Source organism: Acomys minous (assembly GCF_964271855.1).
Source record: "Acomys minous genome assembly, chromosome: 5".
In the NCBI taxonomy this organism is placed as follows: domain Eukaryota; kingdom Metazoa; phylum Chordata; class Mammalia; order Rodentia; family Muridae; genus Acomys; species Acomys minous.
This window is the reverse complement of record NC_140494.1, coordinates 81,282,868-81,296,945: the sequence shown is the minus strand read 5'-3', so window position 1 is coordinate 81,296,945 and position 14,078 is coordinate 81,282,868. Positions and strand designations below refer to the sequence as shown.

The 14,078-nt window shown below is 39.9% G+C and overlaps 1 protein-coding gene and 1 long non-coding RNA gene across 2 annotated transcripts in view; both read right to left on the bottom strand.

The window, feature by feature from the left end:
* Positions 1–4,265, bottom strand: part of LOC311598623 — a 51,961-nt gene extending 47,696 nt beyond the window's left edge. Inside the window, exons 1-2 of the long non-coding RNA XR_014779607.1 lie at positions 4,117–4,265; positions 2,998–3,137 (exon numbers count right to left, since the gene is read on the bottom strand). This is a non-coding gene — a long non-coding RNA (uncharacterized lncRNA). The remainder of the gene's footprint in view (positions 1–2,997; positions 3,138–4,116) is intronic.
* LOC311598614 (methyl-CpG-binding domain protein 3-like 2B) overlaps positions 1–14,078 on the bottom strand; it is a 199,368-nt gene that overhangs the window by 10,944 nt on the left and 174,346 nt on the right. The gene's annotated exons all lie outside the window — the stretch shown is intronic.

The window sequence follows — 14,078 nt, the reverse complement described above, 5'->3', positions numbered from 1 at the left end:
TATAAAACAATGGGCACATTAAAAAAAAATAAAAAAAATAGCATGCAAACTGGGAAAAGATCTTTACCAACAGTATATCAACGAGAGATTATATCTAAAATATATAAAAATAATTTTATCAAAAGAGCAACAACACACCAAATAAGCCAATTAAAATTTGTGGTATGGCCAGATGTGTCGGGACACGCCTTTAATACCAGTCCTCAGGAGGCAGAGGCAGGCAGATTGCTGTGAGTTCCAGGCCAGCCAGGTCTACACAGCGAGTCCAGGACATCCAAGGCTACACAAAGAAATCCTGTCTTGAAAAACAAAACAAAAAAAAAATGTAGTATGGTTCTTAACTGAGAATTCTCAAAAGAAGATTACCTAAATGCTGAGAAGCATATGATTGCTCAACATCCTTAGCCCTCAGGAAAATGCAAATCAAAACAACTCTCAGATTCCAACTAACACCTATCAGAATTACTAAGATAGAAGCCTCAAGTGAGAGCACATGCTGGAAGAGAATGTGGCACAAGGGGATCATTCCTCCATTCCTGGTGGGGTGCAACCTGGTACAAACAATTTGGATATCAATCTGGTGGTTTGTCAAACAAAAGATTCATCTATGCCTCTAATGGACATATACTTACTAGATGCCCCACCATACAATAAGAGTATTTGCTCAACTCTCTTCATAGTTGAATTACTGGAAATAGCCAGAAAGTGGAAACAATCTAGATGTCCCTCAACCACATAATGGATATTGTTATGTGAGGTCCATCTACACAATGAACAAAAAAATGACAAAAATAAAGACATCATGAAATCCTTAGACAAATAGAAGGGGCTAGAAAAGGTGCTGAGTGAAGTGAACCAGACACAGAAGAACAAGCATGGTAAACACTCAGTTATAAGCAGATATTAGGATACGATGAAGGATCACCATATTGCAACACACACACACACACACACACACACACACACACACACACACACACAAACACACAGACACACACACACCTGAGAAGCTAAGTAATGAGGAGGAACCTTGCAAGATCATTCACTGTCATTCAGATGGGAAAGAAGAATAAACAGTGAGTGCAGTAAAATAGACGGATAAGGAGAAGAGTCTTCCATAGCTGTCTTGTGCAATACTCTGCACAAAAGGGAATCAGAGCAGAATCTTGTGCACACAGCCAAAATTTTGACAGAGTACAGGAAGTCCCACAGATAAATCCAGGAATAGCAGGCCCCAGAGAGGAAAGGAGTTCCACAGGGTTCCAAGAGAGCCAAAAATTCTGTACCAGTGAAGTCCCCAAAGACTGATACACCAACCAAGTACCATGCATGGAGAGGACCTAGACCCATGCTCAGATGGAGTCAATAGGCAGCTCAATCACCATAAAGGACCTTGTTAAGGGGTCAGAGCTTTCCTTGCCTTGGACTCAGTTGCCTGAGCCCCTTACCAGTTGCCAGTTCCCTTACCAGGACACAGAGAAAGAGGATGCAGGAAGTCTTGATGAGACTTGATAGCCTGGCGTTAATTGATAAGGGAGAAGGGCTCTCCCTATCTGAGTACTAGGGAAAGAAAATAGGGGAGAGAAGGGAGGGCATGTGGGAAAAGAAAGAAATCAGGCAAGGAGACTTGATTGGTTTTTAGAGCAAATAGTTTTTAATAAATCAATATAAAATTACACACAAGTCAGATAAAAACACTTCAAGTAGAACTTACAAAGGTCACAATATGTGCTTTGAAAATTTTAAAATGTGGATTTCTGAAAACCCATTTCTGTTCAGTCCTTCATGTTCTCTGCCAGCCTGGGTAGCCTGTCTATCTCCAAGGCCTCAGCCCGTCTCTTTCTGGCTCTCTTCACCTTCAGGGCCTATTTCTGGATGTCTTCAGTAGTCACTCCTCTTCTTTCATGAGATGGTGACAGCTGAAGAGACACTGGCAATGTTACCCCTGGACTGTGGAAAGATTCTGACTGCTGAGGAGCCTCTTGCTCCTCTTCCAAACATGGGCATTGGGCAGGGCTGAACTCTGAGGAAGTAGGCAGATCCTTAACACCGCTGGCTTCATCCTGCATTCCCAGTGTACTTTGGTTGACAGGGGTATTAGTATCCAGTGGATGTAAAAAGTTCCCTTTCCTGTCTCCAGACTGAGGGTCATTCAACCTCTCCAAAGCAGACAGCTGCTGGGGTTTCATTTTGTCCCTGAACTTTCTCTTGGCTTCCAAAGCCTCTCTCTTCTCTTGTAGTTTCTCGGGTATCATGCTTCTTCTGAGTCTTCCCTTTGAAAACAAAGAGAAATGTAAACAGCACAGGATCTCATATACTACTAGTTATACACAATTGTCACAGTTTTTGTCTGATCTATCCTCCATTTTCTCAAGAGGAACAGCTCTCAAATCAAGGTATAGATTAAACTTATCTGTGAAAGTTTCTAAAACTCAAATATTAGGACACAAAAATGTGGAGGAAGAGGCAACATATTTTGAATCTTTACCAATGTACCAAGGCTTGTGTTATGAAGGTTCTAGTTAGGAGGCTTCTAATCCACCTAGGTCATGTGACTAGGGAGGATTAAAAGCTGGGCATGTCTGTCTCTAGTAAGCCAGTTGCAAACAGATTTCCTCTGTCTTCCTGTCAGGATGCATCTCTCAGCTTTTCTTTCTCATGGTCACTGATTTTCCATATCTACCCTCAGTGGCACACAGGCATCACTAGTGCAGAAGCCCTCCATTCCAGTTTGGGCAAGAACACTAGCTGTCCAGAGAAGGGCAAAAACTTACCGAAATACAGATCATAGAATAAAGTTGTCATTATGGACTGATGAATTATGTCCTACATTTCCTCCAAATACTATTAGCAAACAGCAGCTTTCACAGGACACCAAGTTATATTTTTTGAGATAATTTCATTTTATAGTACAAATGTGCATGAACATAGGGAGCTTTAAGTAGTAAGAGAAAACAAGGATGACCATTCCACAGTTAATGTGAATTATATACTCACGATTAAAGGCTGGCTTGGATCTGAGTTTCCTGAAGCCCCCTCCATGGTTGTAGAGTTTGTTCTTAATGGCTCCACTACAGAGACACAGACAGGGATTGGGTAGCTGCAAATGACAGTGTCTTTCTAATCTAATTCTCCTTCTATATAGAAAAAGAGAGAGGTAACTTAATTACCAGGTAATCCCTCTCACAAATAAAGCAAAGCCTATTCAGACTGTCAAGGAAACTGGGCATGGTTGCACAGGCTTTTAATCTCAGCAGCTCCTGAGGCAGTGGCATGCAAATCTTTGGGAATTCAAGGCCAGCCTGCTCTGCAAAGTGAGCCCAGGACAGCTTGGGCTCTGTTTTACAGATTATCCCTGGGTTAAGTAAGACAGGCTTGGTGGAGCACTGTTTTAATTCCAGCAATTGGGAATAAGAGGCAGGCAGTTTTCTGTGAGTATTAGGCCAGTTTGGTTTACCAAACTACTATAGGACAGTCAGAACACAAGAGAAACCCTGTTTCCAAAAACCAAAAAGGAGGAGGAGGAGGAGGAGGAGGAGGAGAAGAAGGAGGAGGAGGAGGAGGAGGAGGAGGAGGAGGAGAGGGAGAGGGAGAGGGAGAAGGAGATGGAGACTGATAGGGAGAGAGAGAAGGAAGAGGAAAAGGAGGAAGAGAAGGAGGAGGAGGAGGAGAAGAAGAAGAAGAACAAGAAGAAGAAGAAATAAAAACCACTCTCACATTAAATGAGGCAGGCTTCAAACTCAGAGTGATTTGCCTGCCTGTCCCTCCTCAGTGCTGGTAATAAAGGTGTGTGCTACCAAGACTGTCATTAAGATATCTTGAGAGTATAATATCCTCTTGCCACAAAACGATCAAATCACAACACATACAGAACAAAGAAAACATTATTAAACTCCACAAAGGTAAATGGCCAAGTACCATGTAGTGGCAAACCTATCAGAATCACAACAAACATTTCTGAAGAGAACAGAAAGCCAGAAGGCCTGCACAGAGGCCTTGGATATATCAAGAAACCACAGATGCCAATCGTGACTAAAGTGACTAAAGTGCCCCCTTGTTTCTCCCATGCAACCTAATATTCCAGGACTACAAGTAAGATGGTAGATATAGCATTACCAGGTTGTTGTATTCCTGATGCCTTTGCAGGATATTTGATTCCATTGTGATCCTTGAGACGGTGAATTGCAAAAGGCAGCCTTTGGTTTGGGGGGCCATGAGCCCTAGCACACAGCTTTCATCCAAGAGGTTTCAACACACTAGATTTAATAAAGTTAGCCCGAGGTCAAGAGGCAGAGCAAGAAATCAGCTGATTTCCAGGTATTCCATGAAAAACCATATCAAAACAGTACCTATCCACAAATCCATCCCTACACAAGAGAATAAAAGGAAAATGCCAACACACAGAGGCTAACTACAGTGCACCAAGGATAACAAGGGCATAGTTAACTTCACTTTAATAAAATCTAATGAGACAAACACACAAGCACACTACCACAACCCACATGAAAACCAAATAAACTAATAGTCATTGGTTAATCTCCCTGAGGGTCAGTAGTACCAAGTATCCAATAAAACAGGCTTAGTAAGCACAGACTTGCTTCACTCTCAGGATTCTCTTATCTCCTGAGACATCCCCAGCTAGCACCCAACAATACTGAGTGGTTTCCAATATCTTTTTATTCACCTTTTTGGTGCTATGGCTGGAAAACAGAGAATGGTATGAAAGGTGTTCATGAACCCTCAACACAAGGAGATCAATAAAAGTGTGAGGTCAGTAAACAAATGAGTCATATAATACACGGGTAATATATTCTCTAAAAGGTTAAAAACCTATTTGAGACACAAGAGTATAACTTCTTTCACTGTGGTAGGTCTCATATATTTAGAATTATGTGATTTCTATAATAAATAATATTTACAGACACCATGCTAAAAATCAGATTATGAAGTACACATCCATACTTTTCAAATTTAGATTCATATGGGGCATAGTGTAATGAAGAAACCATATTAATCTTACATTTTAAAGTTTTGATAGACTAAAATTGTGTAGCTCCATAGTGAACTGAAAATAAGAGCATTCTCTATATTAACTATCAAAAGTAATTCTATATGAGAATTCCTGGACTAGGAGAAAGTAAAAATCTATGGACTGATGGTTTCCACTCAGATCCAGATCCCTGGTGTTATCAAAGCTTGCAGGAAGGTCTGCTTGTTGCTTCAGAGAGGCTGTCCCTTCTGATCTCTCTGGACAACAGCTGTACCTTGAAGAGGCGCTCCACTGTGTAACGACCTCCTAGGGCCTCTGAACTGACTGAGTTTTATGCTTAGCAAGCTCTTATATAGATATCTGAAGACTCCACCCTGAGGTGGAGTGTGTTGGCATTAGCATAATTGAATTACCTTGTATAATCTCCTTTGTAAAAGCCTAGGCACACCCTAAGGGTTGCTTTTGCCTTGTGGGTATTTGGCTGTAGTTAGATGGCTGAGGCAGGGTTTATCACAGACCCTTCCATTGATGAGGTGGTAATAACTTTGAAGAAAGTACTTTGATGGCGAGATTTAGTTAAATTAAAATGCTAAGCTTTTGGACACACAATAAGGAGTCTCTCTACTCTCTCTCTCTCCATCTCTCCCTCTCTCCCTCTCTCCCTCTCTCCCTCTCTCCCTCTCTCCCTCTCTCCCTGTCTCCCTGTCTCTCCGTCTCTGTCTCTCCATCTCTGTCTCTCCGTCTCTGTCTCTCCGTCTCTGTCTCTCCGTCTCTGTCTCTGTCTCTGTCTCTCTCTCTCTTTCTCTCTCTCTTTCTCTCTCTCTCTCTTTCCTCATCTGTCACTACCTCTCTCTGAAACAGGGTCTCTCTTACATATCTCTAACTATCCTAAAACTTACTATGTTGTCCAAATTGGCCTCCAATCCACAGATGCTTCTCATGAGCTTAGATTTAACGCATGTACCACCACACCTAGGAGAAAAAGACATTTCCTTTATGGGATAATTTCAAGTAGGAAGATTCACTGTCAACCTGGGCCACTCTTTTGTTGACCTTCCACATGAAATGGAAGAAGCTTTTGCTTTTTCCTGCTTGCCCTTCCTCATGACCTCCTTTTTGTGTATGTTACTGCTGGGATCAATACAAAATCCAACTTCGCCAGGATTCTTACCGAGACTGGAGACAATTAGCTATCCAGAAATCCTCCAGATCTGTATTTGTATTGTAGAGTCATCCAACCTTATGGGATTAACAACTGGATTATGGGTCTTCTGGTTGTGAGACAGCCATTGCTGGACTACTCAAATCCTGTAATCCAGTCTAATAAGTGCCCTGTTTGTTTTACAGTCACCTTATCAATTTTTTTTTCTTTAGAGACCCTGACTACTTTGTGATTACAAATTTAAACCCCCCTTCCACAATTTACTAGCACTAATTAAAAACTAATTATGTATTTATTTCTTTTAAGTCAAATTATAGATTTTGAATTAAGTATAGATATCTTTTTTTTTCAGAGCAGTTTTCTCTTGTAGCTCTATCTTTGCTAGATCTCACTATAAATAACACCAGGTTGAAATATAAAATAATACTGAAAAAAAGATGAGAAATTTAAAAACCATGTTATGATATGATAAAGATTCAGTTTTCATAAAAATGTCAGTAATAATAAATGTGTGGAAAAAACCCTCTTACAAAAATAAATGAGACCAGGCTTGCATCAAACTCATAGAGATATCCTTGCCACTTCGTCATTAGTGTACAAGTTGAATTAAATATTTTATTTTAAATTCCTATATATAAACTTGAAAAATTACATATATATCATAGTTCTTATCAAATAGATAAGAAATTATTTATTTACATGCCCTAATACAAATATGTTCCATTTTAGGAAAAAATGAATACTCCTCATTTGTTTATTGCATTTAGTTTAGAACATAGGGCTCACTGTAGAGCCTTGGTTGTCCTGCAGTCACTTTGATATGCTGGTTGGGCTTGATCCAGAGACCAGCCTACTTCTGCCTCTCCGGTGCTGAGATTAAAGGCCTGGGACACTAGGACAGGCTAGGAATCTTAATTCTAATATAATTTAATTTTAAAACTTTTCCAATGACTTCATCAAATAACATTAACTTCAACTTTTGTTTTCATTTTTTTCTTTCTTATATTTTGTGAAAAAGTCTCACTCTTTATCTCTGACATGGAACACAGATCTACATGCCTGTACACCACCATGCCCAGCTGCTCAGTGTTTCTCTCTATTCTGCTTCTCTGTGCAGAGCCAGGCTTGGTGGCACACGCCTGTAATCCCAGCACTCAGGAGGCTGTGACAGGTAGATCTCTGTGAGACTGAGACATCCCTGGTCTAAACAGTGAGTTCCAAGAAAAAGAGTGCTGAGAGAGGCTGTTGCAACACACTCACACACAAACACACACAGGTACACACACACACACACACACTCACACACAAACATATATACAAACGTCCCACAGCCATTAGTACTGTTAAATCCAAGATAGAGGAGATATAAATCTTAACTGCTTTTTACTTTTGTTTTCTGAATGTGTAATTTACCTGCAATCAGTAAAGGAAACATGGCTTCAATGGAAAACAAAACTCAGAAAACTCTAGTCCTTCTACAGCCAGTGTGGGTGACTAGAGTCTCCAAAAACTATGCAAAAGGCATCAAGAACAAACACCCAAGCTCACCTGTCAGTGCTGAGGTGATACTATCTGACACTAGTCTTAGAATTGCCAAGTGTACAACACACAACCCAATGAAAATGCTGACTGCACTTCCTTGTGTGGTAGCTTTAGGGTATGCCTGCCAATGATTTTGTTCATGCTGTATTGGTCTATCTGGGGTTTCAGTCTGCAATCCTGACATAGACACAATCCTGGTCCTTACATGACCTAAGCTTTCTTATATTCCCTAGAATGCTTCTAAGTAAATGATGATGAAGATGATAATGATGATTAAAGAACACAGGTCTTCCTGAATTTATCAAAAATATTGCAGACCCTTGTCTCCAGCATCATTAGCTTTCATTTGTAGAAAAGTACAGGGTTTAGTATTATTAACCTAGACTCTTTGGATTAAAAATTATGGATTTGTTTAGATAAGTACTTTGTCATTTTCCATGCTTTGCATCATACTTAAATGTAGGAGCTTGGGCTTTGTTTGTTTGCTGGTTTTGGTTTTAGTGATGGGAGAGTTTATTTCTTGGTTTTTTTTTTTTAGCACTATGCTCCCCTCAAGTTGGCTACAATTCCTCTACAGTCAGAAAAGCCCTTATATACCCTATACTTCTTCCTCCATGGCCCAAGTACTCAGTTTAATACCAAGTAATCTATCATGCAGCTTGATTGGATACCTTTGTTTCTGACACTCAGGCTTTAATTTTAAGCACTAAAATAAAATCAAACAAACAAACAAAGCTCAAACCACTACATTCAAGTATGATGCAAAGCCTCCTGAGTGCTAGGATTACAGACGTGTGCCACCAAGCCTGGCTCTGCACAGAGAAGCAGAACAGAGAGAATCACTGAACAGCTTGGTGTGGTGGTGCACAGGCATGTAGATCTGTGTTCCATATCAGAGATAAAGAGTGAGACCCTTTCTCAAAAAATAAGAAAGAAAAAATGAAAACAAAAGTTGAAGTTAATGTTATTTGATGAAGTCATTGGAAAAGTTTTAAAATTAAATTATATTAGAATTAAGATTCATAGCCTGTCCTGGTGTCCCAGGCCTTTAATCTCAGCACCAGAGAGGCAGAAGTAGGCAGATCTCTGAGTTCAAGGCCAGCCAGGATACCAAAGTGACTCCACGACAACCAAGGCTCTACAGAGAACCCTGCCTAAGAAACTAAAGCCAATAAATAAGTAAAGAGTATTCATTTTTTCCTAAAATATAGCATGTTGGTATTAGGGCTTGTAAATATTAATTTCTTATCTATTATGATAAGAACTATGATTTATATGTACTTTTTAAAGTTTATATATAGGAAAATAGAATAAAATACTTAATTCTATCTGTCCACTGAGGAGGAAGAGACAAGCACATCTCTATGTTGAGGCCAGCCTGGTCTACAGACTGAGTTCCAGGATAGCCATTTTTACACAAAAACTTGGACCCCAAAAACCAAATATGCATATAATTCTCAATTTCTTTAACAGAACATTTTCCAGGAGGCTAAAAAACAGCATATTTTATGGATCTGCATTACTGGGTCTGACCTGAGATTTCAATTTATTAAATAACATATTCCATTTTAATATCTATGCATTGTATTAACTAACATATTCAATTACATTATGTCTAGGAAGCACATAGTAAGGATTTAGATATTTCACTAATAAACATTTACTTTTCTTTAGTTTTGTTTGTTTGTTTGTTTTCTGAGGAAAGGTCTCATTAATGTAGATCTGACTGGTCAACTCAGAGATATGTCTCTCTCTCTGTCTCTCTGTCTCTCTGTCTCTCTGTCTGTCTGTCTGTCTGTCTGTCTGTCTGTCTCTCTCTCTCTCTCTCTCTCTCTCTCTCTCTCTCTCTCTCTCTCTCTCTCTCTCTCAAGAGCTGAGACTGAAGGAGTGCAACACCGCACCCAGCCCTGGGAAACACATAAAAATTCTCTAATTTTATCCTGTAGAGAAACTGAAGAGTTTGGACTGGTCATGCAATATCTGTGAGTTCTAATCCAGTCTGAGCTCCATAGCAAGAAGCTGTCTTAAAATGTATAAAAAAATAAATCAATAGGAACATTTTTTCTTCATTTATAGAATGTTTTTGGAGATGATGAAGTACCAAGACTTATGGATACACTTAAGATGCTGATACAAAAACAATTGGAGAGATAATGGCTATGCTGAGAAGATTAGTCCTGTCTTCATACTGGATACATAGATCAGAACTATGATTGTTCTTTATAAACCATTTTCTTGCTGTCATTTTGTTTCTCTCTTTTTTTTTTAATTTTGGAGAAGGGGTTTCTTTGTTTAATAGTTTTGGCCATTCTAAAATAAGCCCTATAGACCAGGCCAGCCTCAATTCAAAGAGATCCAGCAGCCTTTGCCTTCCATGTGCTGGGATTGATGGGATGTGGCACCACCCGGGTAATATAAGCAGTTTTCCAATGCAACCTTTAAGAGTTTTTTATATAATGAGATGCTTTTATTGACTTCAAACACTGAGCTGAGTTTCAGCTCAGATATTGGCTGCTCTTCACAGCATTGTCAAGGCATCTCTTGACTAAAGGCATTATCTAAAGAGTGTTGACTCACTCCTTACATCCCTGGACTCAGGAGGCAGAGGCAGACTGATCTCTGTGAGTTTGATGCAAGCCTTCAGAAAGCTGTAATAACTCCTCAATCCAAACCACAGCTGCTTGCCACCTTCACCAGCATCCTTCTAGATATTATGTATATCATCCATATTTGGCTTAAGGCAACGTTCTTCCTAAAGCAACAGTCAGATCACTCCAGAGCCTCCCTTAAATCTCAAAAACAAAATTCAGACTTGTAATGGTGGCTACCAAAGCCCGCATGATTTAGTTTTAAACTTCCCTTCCCTTCCTGGGAAAACTTCATCAAGGACATAAATGTAAAAGCAGCACATGTAGACCAGGCAACCCCCATGTCAACAGATCACCAGCATCACAAAGAAACCCAGTGAAGCCATGGTGGTGCCCTACTATCAGTGTGCATGTCTCCAGGTGAAGGGGACAGCATGATGTGGTAAATGGTCAAGAAAGCACTTTGCTTGCTTATAAAATACTTTCCAGGGATCCCCCAACAAAACGCAAAATGCAAAGAGAGAATAGCTAATAATATTGGACATGTTAGTTGGAAAAGGTAAATAATTTTGTACTTTTGTTCCATTGATTTAATTTTTTTATTAAATAATTCCTCTTCAAAACCAGTTAGATTGAGGGAGAACACCCTAGTTAGTTGTGTAAGAGTATAATTCCTGTTCTCCCAGACCCTATACTCATGCCCCTACTTTTATAAATTGCAGTGTCAATAATTAGGATTCGGTGTTACTTCTGTGCTTAGATCATAAAGTACCTGAGAAAAGGCTTTCAGAGACTTGCTAATCCTTTTCAATACACACTATCTATCATAAAGAATTCCTTTTTTCTCAGTACCAGACAGGCTTGTCTAACAGTAAAAGATTAAAGGAACTTTTCTGATGATTATATGATAAAGTTATAAGAGATTCTGTTTTTGACCCTGAAAAACAGGTAAAATTTTTAAGGGAAAGAGAGGTGAGGAATAAGGGCATCATGGTGGCTGAAGGTGGCTGGCTCAATCAGTGCTACAAACTGGGATTTATCTGATTCAGTCAATGCTTTCAGACCTGTACAAAGATAAGAAATGAGCCTGGCCTGTGGGCACAAGCCTTTAATCCAAGCACTCTGGAGGCAGAGACAGACAGATCTCCGTAGTTGTTTTTAAATTACTGTTTGTTAATTATAGAATAGTGGGTTTCATTGTGAGATTTGAAATAATAAATTACTCGTGGTTCTTTAAGGGAAAGAATTTATAAAAATTACTTTAAAACAAATTGGGACCTTATTAGACTGGATTACAGCAATGGCAGCCTTCTGGTTAGAAGGCTGAGAATCCAGTAACTGTTAAGCCCATGAGGTTGGATGACTCTACAGTACAAATATAGCCCTGGAGGATTTCTGGATAGCTAATTGACTCCAGTCTCTGTGAGAATCATGATGAAGTTGAATTTCTTAAGATAGATAAAATGGCAGGCAATGGTTGAGGGCAATCAGACAGAAAGCAATAGCTTCTTGTGCTCTGCCCAAAGTTTGGCTGTGAGGCCAAGATTCTGCTCTGATCCTCTGCTAGATGGAGTCTTTCAGAGAACAACTATGAGGACTAGGTTGGCTTGGAAATCATACAGATCCTCCTGCCTCTGCTTCCCAGGGGTGGGATCAAAGGTGTGCACCACCCCTGCCTGGCTTGAGTAGTAGTATTTTAAATTATAGTGTTTTCAGTTTTGATAGAAATGTTCTGAAATAGATTTTGTGTGAAAATAGCCTTTAGGTCAGCTGTGATCCACAGTAGGACTCTAGGATAGATACAAAAGCAACCCACAGAGCAAAGGAGATGCCTTCTCTTATAGCACTGAGATGACAAGGGTCTATGTATTTACGTAGCAGTTAAATTAGTGAAGCTCGTAGGTGGCTTACAAAGCCTTCACTCAGGCTAGACAGGCCTGGCCAGCTTGAATCTAATCCTTTGACCCTCCCTCCCATGGGATCGCTGCTTGACAGGTGTTGGGCTTCTTAAGGAGGGTACTAAATATCATATAAACTGTAAGTCTGATTGTCAGAGGGCTGGGAAGGGAGAGAAGCTACAGCATGTTGTTTGAAATGAACATTCCCAAACATTCCATTTGATCAATAAAGACTCAGGAGCCAGATGCTGGGGTTGAAAACCTGCTAACTCAGAGGGGCAGAGAGAGTATCAGGTGATCCCTATTCAGTGCTCTTTCCTATGGAAAAGGCCCTGAAGGCTCAGTAGCTCAGCAGACAGGCCAAGAGGAAAAGCCCAGAATCTGCAAACCAAAGGCTTGCTAGGTCAAATCTCAAAAAGCCAAAGGCCAAGAAAGTGAAGACCTCAAAATATAAAGAGCTAAGTATTCTTTTACTTCTATACCCTTTCACAAATGTTGTTCAACCATAAATCTATCCCATTCTTTAATTCCTGTCAGCTGGTTTCTTGCACTGCCACTTGACCTATGGTTAACCTTACTAAATCTGGTGTAGAGAAAGCTCTTAGATTAAATATGTGTTTTAGGGCTCAACCACTTTAAACAAAAGACAGGATTTTATAATTCACAACCTCAGGGATTAGAATGGAATCAAAGAGAGGTTGGTACAGTTCACAATCTCAGGGATCACAATGAGACCAAAGATCCTGCAGCACAGCACGTATACTAATCCCCCTGTAATGCTCGGTCTATCATCTGACAAGTAGTTTTGTAATATGAGGTTGGGTGGGAGAAATAAAGGGACACTTTACTCAGAATTGTTCAATTTTATGGTATAATTTTTTTAAAATTTGGTGATGATTGATGTCTTATTATGCGGGCCTGGTAGGCCCTCAATTTGATCCATCTGCTTAGATTACAAGCAAGAATCTCATACCCTGCTGTAATTATTTTTATTTTCTTTCAGTCTGCAGGAATAATATAGCCTGAAGGGTTCTTTAGTGTTTTAAACTAAGCATTTAACTTTTTCTCCCTTACATTAGTGGAAGGAGACTCACATGCTGTAGCTGTCTACAGCATTGTCTTGCACTTATCTTGTTTGTTTTTCTGAAACTCTGTTGTAATAGTAGACTATCAATAAAGGTTTTAAATACAATTCCAAGACTTTTTTATGTGACAGTAATTGATGCATAAAGATATTATTATAGGGTCTTGGTGGGAGAATTTGGGCCTGAGCCATGGGGCATGGGAACCAGATTCATTGGGGAAAAAAAAGACACCTCTGCAGTTGAAACTGATTGGCGCGAATTCAGATAAAATCCAAGCTTGTTAGAGGGCTTTAAAAAAAAAGTTGATTTGGTGCATGAGAGCAAGTTAACTATTGCTGCTGCTGCTGCTGCTGCTGCTTCCTCTTGAGAGACTTATAGGTGCTTGCCCGAATTGCACTAAATTGGTCATATTGAATTTATTTATCTCTCCATTTTGGAGAGCCTCATAAACTATTATTTCAGTTTCTCTACTGACTTTGAAAAGCTTGGAGTTTCAAAGAGACACCTTTGCAGTTGACAAAGCATGAGCAGGGCCCGAACAGAGAACCCAGTTATAGTGGGTCTGTCCAGTCAGAAGGGTCAGCTGCGGGGCCCTGTGAAGGGCAGCGGTGGCCTAGGAGGAGGGGGCAGTAACAGATGAACCATTTGGAAAACTCCAGCACAATCAATAATGGCACTCTGCAGCAAGCACAGAGCATGGCCGCCGGTATTAAACCTGGTGATGACCGGGAAAAACACGTTAAAACTCCCTCCAAAGGATCTAAGAATCGAAACTTCGGATGTGACTTCCACGAAAGGAAATGAGTTTGAAGA